This window comes from Salvelinus sp. IW2-2015, unplaced genomic scaffold, assembly GCF_002910315.2.
Source record: "Salvelinus sp. IW2-2015 unplaced genomic scaffold, ASM291031v2 Un_scaffold3119, whole genome shotgun sequence".
Lineage (NCBI taxonomy): Eukaryota > Metazoa > Chordata > Actinopteri > Salmoniformes > Salmonidae > Salvelinus > Salvelinus sp. IW2-2015.
In genome coordinates this window covers 62,346-68,607 of record NW_019944409.1, presented here as the reverse complement: position 1 = coordinate 68,607, position 6,262 = coordinate 62,346, and positions in this window count along the sequence as shown.

Genomic DNA, 6,262 nt, shown 5'->3' with positions numbered 1-6,262 from the left:
CAAACGCAGCAATATTCTGTTTTAATTCCAGGTTACCGCAGGACCAAAAATGTAGATTCAGAACCACAACATAATGACAGTATTGTTTTTGTATCCTTTGTGATCTCTTATAGAGGGAAGGGTCCTACAGTTAATGTTCCCTTCACAGGCTTCAATCCCCCCCCCCCCCCCCCCTCCTTCCTGGCAGGTGGCAGCAGCTTGGCTTGGAAAGCACAGTTGTTTCAGTAATGAACCAAGGTGGAGGCAATCTCTCTTTCACTCTATCACTCTCTCTCCATCTATCTCTCCCTCTTCCTCTATCACTCTCTATCACTCTCTTCTCATCTCTCTCCCTCTCTATCACTCTCTCATCTCTCTATCACTCTCTCTATCTCTCTCTCTCTCTCACTCTCTCTTCATTGCCAAGACGTGTCAGCAGATTTGTGAATGGACATTCTAAATGGCGATATTTGACTTTAAATAGAGCTTTGAAACACTGAATCCTGTAAGTAATGGCACCAGTGACGAACGGATTGAGAGAGAAAATGTTCAGATGTCTAAAACTGCCAGGGAAGGAATACAGCATTAAAGAGATTAGAGTGGAGTAGACCCATTAGATTTGTAACTATTCGATTGGCATGTATATCCTTGCGTGTATTGCCTAGCTAACACCAAACAGTCTTTCTCTCTTTAATAACCTAGTTTATATTACCATGTGATAGTGTAATGAGATTCCTTTCATCACATAGAAACGTAGGTTGCATCCCAAGTGGCACCTTATTCTCTGATCAGGGCCCACAGGGGATAGGGTGCAATTTGGGATAGGCTTGGGCGGTATACCGCATATACGGTATACCGCATATACGGCATATACCGTATACCGGGATATTTGAAAAAGCCACGGGATGGTTTTTCAATACCATCAATGCCGTTGAAACTATTTCTTTGAAGTTTAGTAATACATTTGAATATGTGTAGTTACTTTTTTAAAGTAAATACCGTAGCTGCAGTCAACTTGTGTAATACGTTAGGAGATAAAGGACGTTGGGTTCCTCATTTCACCTTTCACGTTATTATGAAGATTACGGTAGTCCCCAGTCACCTGTCACATTATTATGAAGATTACGGTAGTCCCCAGTCATGTGTCAGGTGGTGTTTGTTTACAAGCACACAACAATGAGAGACCCTGAGCCTTGTGAGTCACTCAATGTTGTGCAGCACGCGCCAGACGATCTAGTTACAGTATGAAATTCACAACTAAATGTTTGTTGTCAAGATATCTTATAACTATTAAGTTAACTGTTTAAAATGTGCTAAATGCTCTGCATTTGTGCAATTGGTTTGCTAATTGTGACTTGTTTTCCGGGAACCAGGTGTATGTCGCTTGGTCACTTCTTCACAGGAAAGGCAGTTGAACGTAAACTTAAAAAAAAAAAAATCATGATTGGCTGAGATAATGAGTGGACTGGACATGCCGAGAGATGAGTTCGGATTGGTAGCACGCCATGTAGCACGCTTCTGTCTATAGCATGAGCTGGTCAGTATGTGTAGGTAATCCATTCTAACCCGTAATTTAAAAAACAGATATCACGTAGTAGAAGTGCATAAATGTTGCTTTCCACTTTTTTGGAGGACCGAGTTTTGAGATCAGTGAGTTAAAGTATGATAGCTAAGGAGATGGAGAAAATTCTGGCGTTTGATTGAAAATATCCAGACAGAGTTGTATAAAACACCTGTCTCTGGATTACATCTTCAAACTAAAGGGCAACCATGGCATCTGTGACAGAGAGAGAGAAGCGTCCATCCATGTATATGGGTAAGATAGTCTAGCTAGCTACATTTTCAGATATTCCACGTTTCGGATTTTGTCAGAAAGTTGTTTTCATTTCAAGTTAAAATGTACTTTTAGCTAGCGAGCTAACGTTAGCTGGCTGGCTCGCTAGCTAACGTTACGTGTATGATCTGTGTAGTTATATTATTCGTTTCTCAGAGCCATTTGCATTGCTAGTTATAGTCTAATGTTAGCTAGCTAACGTTGAATCTGGTTGGTTAGCTACATGCAGATTCATACAGGCTAGTAACGTTATGAGTTAGGATTAGGGTTCATTGTTTAGCTAGCTAGCTAAACAAAAGACTCCACTATGCAAGTAACCATTTCAATAGAATGTTCATGATGTCACTGTGACAACTGTCGTTAGACGTAGCTTGTAAATTCGCTCTGGCTATCTACTCTGACTTCAGAGCACTCTCGTCTGAGTGTGCCAGAGCGCAGAATAACTGACAAATTTACGAACGCTCTACACCTGTTGAATATGGCCGGTGTCAGTAAATTTTGGCAAAAAATAGTAATTCAATTGTTGCCAGCAGCACAGTTACAGTCACCAACACTCTGGATAACATGAAAACAGCCTAACCAGCTCTGCTAAGGAGAGTAAAATGGTCAGAGTGAGCTGTTCTCTCATTTGTGTCTGGAAGTAGTTAGCAAGCTAGCCAACGTTAGCCAGTTAGCTTGGGTGCTTGACTGCTGTTAGGTCAGAACGCTCAGATCAACCCTACTCCTCGGGGAGCGTTCGTAAATTCGCTCTGGCTATCTACTCTGACTTCAGAGCACTCTCGTCTGAGTGTGCCAGAGTGCAGAATAACTGATGAATTTATGAACGCTCTACACCGGTTGAATACGGCCGATGTCAGTAAACGTCGCCAAAAAAGCGTAATTAAATTGTTTTCAGCAGCACAGTTACAGTCACCAATGCTCTGGATAACATGAAAAAAGCCTTGGTAACAGCAGACAATCCCCTCCTGGATACAAAGCCTTGTTGGCTACTATTTGCTTTGTGCGTGCAGAAAAAAGTGAGTATAATTTTGTAGTTACTTGTATACTTGTATAGTTTAGGTCAGAAACTGTACAAAATGTTTGCAATGCACTCGTTAGCATTTAGCTAGCATTCTCTACGGGATTGTACATGTACTTGTTAGCATTGCTAACCTTCGGATTACAGAGTATGAGTGGGGKTTTGAAAACAGCGCCCCTTGTGTTCAGTGACGGTGTTACGAATATCCCTGTATGGCACAAGGTCAGTATGAAAGTATGAGAATCTGGATACTGCCTAAGCCTAATTTGTGACTCCGTCTAAATCGCTGTGCCATTCCGGTTCCAAGGGACATATCCTGTATCCAACCAAGGAGGGGGCCCCATCATAAGCTCATTTGTTAATGGGCCCCTGGTGGAAGTTATATGGTTATATCTATGGAGGGGGGCCCCATCATAAGGACATTTTTTAATGGGCCCTTGGTGGGTTATATGGATATGTCCTCCATTAGATATTGATGAGTAATTTAAATACTATGGTAATGTCTGAGGTTGTAATTGGTAGTTAAAATGGTGGATTGGGGGTGTAGTTAAAATGGAGGATTGGCGGCGTAGTTAAAATGGTGGATTGGCGGCGTAGTTAAAATGGAGGATTGGCGGCATAGTTAAAATGGTGGATTGGCGGCGTAGTTAAAATGGTGGATTGGCGGCGTAGTTCAAATTGGAGGATTGGCTGCGTAGTTAAGTGGTGGATTGGCGGCATAGTTAAAATGGTGGATTGGCGGCGTCGTTAAAATGGTGGATTGGCGGCGTAGTTAAATGGTGGATTGGGCGTAGTTAAAATGTGGATTGGCTGCGTAGTTAAAATGGAGGATTGGCGGCATAGTTAAAATGGTGGATTGGCGGCGTCGTTAAAATGGTGGATTGGCTGCCGTAGTTAAAGTGGTGGATTGGCGGCATAGTTAAAATGGTGGATTGGCGGCATAGTTAAAATGGTGGATTGGGCATAGTTAAAATGGAGGATTGGCGCGTAGTTAAAATGGTGGATTGGCTGCGTAGATTAAATGGTGGATTGCGGATAGTTTACCATGGTGGATTGGCGGCGTAGTTAAAATGGTGGATTGGCGGCGTAGTTAAAATGGTGGATTGGCGGCGTAGTTAAAATGGTGGATTGGCGGCGTTGTTAAAATGGTGGATTGGCGACGTAGTTAAAATAGTGGCCTAACGGACCTGTTGTGTGATGAAAGGAGTATGATCAGTCAATTGAAGAATGGATGAACAGAGCAGAGGAGAGGAAGAAGGCAGGAAGAGATGAGCTTTCAATTAAATGTCTGCATAGGACATAAACCTGCTGAGACCCAGGTTATGTAATCAATTACCTTGACCGTTATCAGCTTCTAATAGACTAACTGTTTTTGTGGCACTACTATACACTGTTGGGCAGACTATCTGAAGAGGAAGAGGAGAAGGAGGGAGAGGAGGAGGAGGTAGAGAAGGAGGAGAAGGAGGAGGTGGTGGTGAAGGAGGAAGAAGAAGAAGAGGAGGAAGAAGAGGAGGAGCAGGCGGTGGAGAAGGAGGAGAAGGATGGAGGAGGAGGAGGAAGAGGAGGAACAGGAGGAGGAGAAGGTGTTGGAGAAGGAGGAGAAGGATGGAGGAGGAGGAAGAAGAGGAGGAGGAACAGGAGGAGAAGGTGTTGGAGAAGGAGGAGAAGGATAGAGGAGGAGGAAGAAGAAGAAGAGGAGGAAGTTGAGGAAGAGGAGGAGGAGAAGGTGTTGGTGGTAGAAGAAGAAGACTTTTCGTGTTATTTTTGACCAACTCTCTTCAACACAGTCAGTTTATGACAGTAGGGTTTTATTAAGACACTTGTATTCTTTCTCCAGCCAGCCCATTACAAAGGGAAATTAGGTCCGCCCCGCCTTCAATAAAAAGTTGATATGCAGTGAAGTGTGTAAAAAAAGGACCACTTTATCAGCCTGCAAATATCCACTCACCTCTCCATGGAAATGTAGCTTTGAAAATTGCCTTTAAAAATGAAACATACATTGGAGCCTACTGTATAAATTCATAAACACGTTCAGGGAGACATTCATGGAGACGTTCATGGAGCAATCTGTAACCTATAATCTATAATCTGTAACCATAAGGAGCTTCATTTGTCAGCCTAAAGTTGCCTTCTTCCTTTACATGACAGTTACGAATTGAAAAATGATTTATAACAGAGATACATTGGAGATACTTATATACCTTATTTCCTCTGTATGCCAGTACAGAGAACATACAGACATGCCATTTCTCCCGGTGAAGGAAGAAGCAATAAAGACAGACAGGAGTACTCAGGACCAGCTCTGTAGTTCTATAACTGTCTCCTGTCCCCCGGAGCCATAGAACCAGATCAGACCAGATCTCTCTCCTCTCCTCTCCTCTCCTCTCCTCTCCTCTCCTCTCCTCTCCTCTCCTCGTCCTCGTCCTCTTGCTCTATCCTCTCCTCTCCTATTGGACTATCAAAGTATGAAGTGTCACGCCCTGACCTAGGAGGCTTTTTATGTCTTTATTTGGTTTGGTCAGGGTGCTGATTGGGTGGGCATTCTATGTTAATTTTTCTATGTTTGTATTTCTTTGTGGTATGGTTCTCAATCAGCACAGCTGTCTATCTGTTGTCTCTGATTGAGAACCTACTTAGGTAGCATTTTCCCACCGTGTGTTTTGTGGGTAGTTTTTTCTGTTTAGTGTTTTCTGCACGCTGACAGGACTGTTTCGGTTTTGTTTTCTCTTTGTTATTTGTTCGCAGTGTTCAGTTTTAATAAAGTCATGAACACTTACCGCCGCTCGCGCTTTGTCCGATTCTTCCTCTTCAGACGACGACACCGTTACATGAAGGGAGTCTGTAGAATGTTGCCAGAGGAAGGCTCAATGATTGTATGTGTTGATCAGACACTGCTCAGTGCGTTTGAAGGTGGATTAGTTTATTGTTTAACAACATGTCTTTCTAAGTAGATTTCTCATTTTAATGTAAGCCTTAATGTCAATATTGAATATAGGCCAGATAACTACGAATTCCATACATGCGTTCAGTACCAGTGAATATACAGATGCATATAAACTATTAAGGGACATTAAGTTCATGGCTCTATTCACAGTGGAAATACAGGCAGCCACAGTGTTGTTGTCAGACCTGGAGCCAGTTTCTCTCTACTTGGCAGAGGAGACATGGATGGATCTCTCTCTCTCTCTCTCTCTCTCTCTCTCTCTCTCTCCTCTCTCTCTCTCTCTTCTTCTCTCTCGTAATGAGATTCCTTTCATCACATAACACACAGTCTGCATCCCAAATGGCACCCTATTCCCTGATCAGGGCCACAGGGGATGGCTTTTCATACCATACATAACTATATCTTTGAGTTTTAGTAATACATTTGAATATCAATTCTGTAAACTTTCTCCTGCAAGAAGACACTCTCTCAGGGATGAGTGGATTGA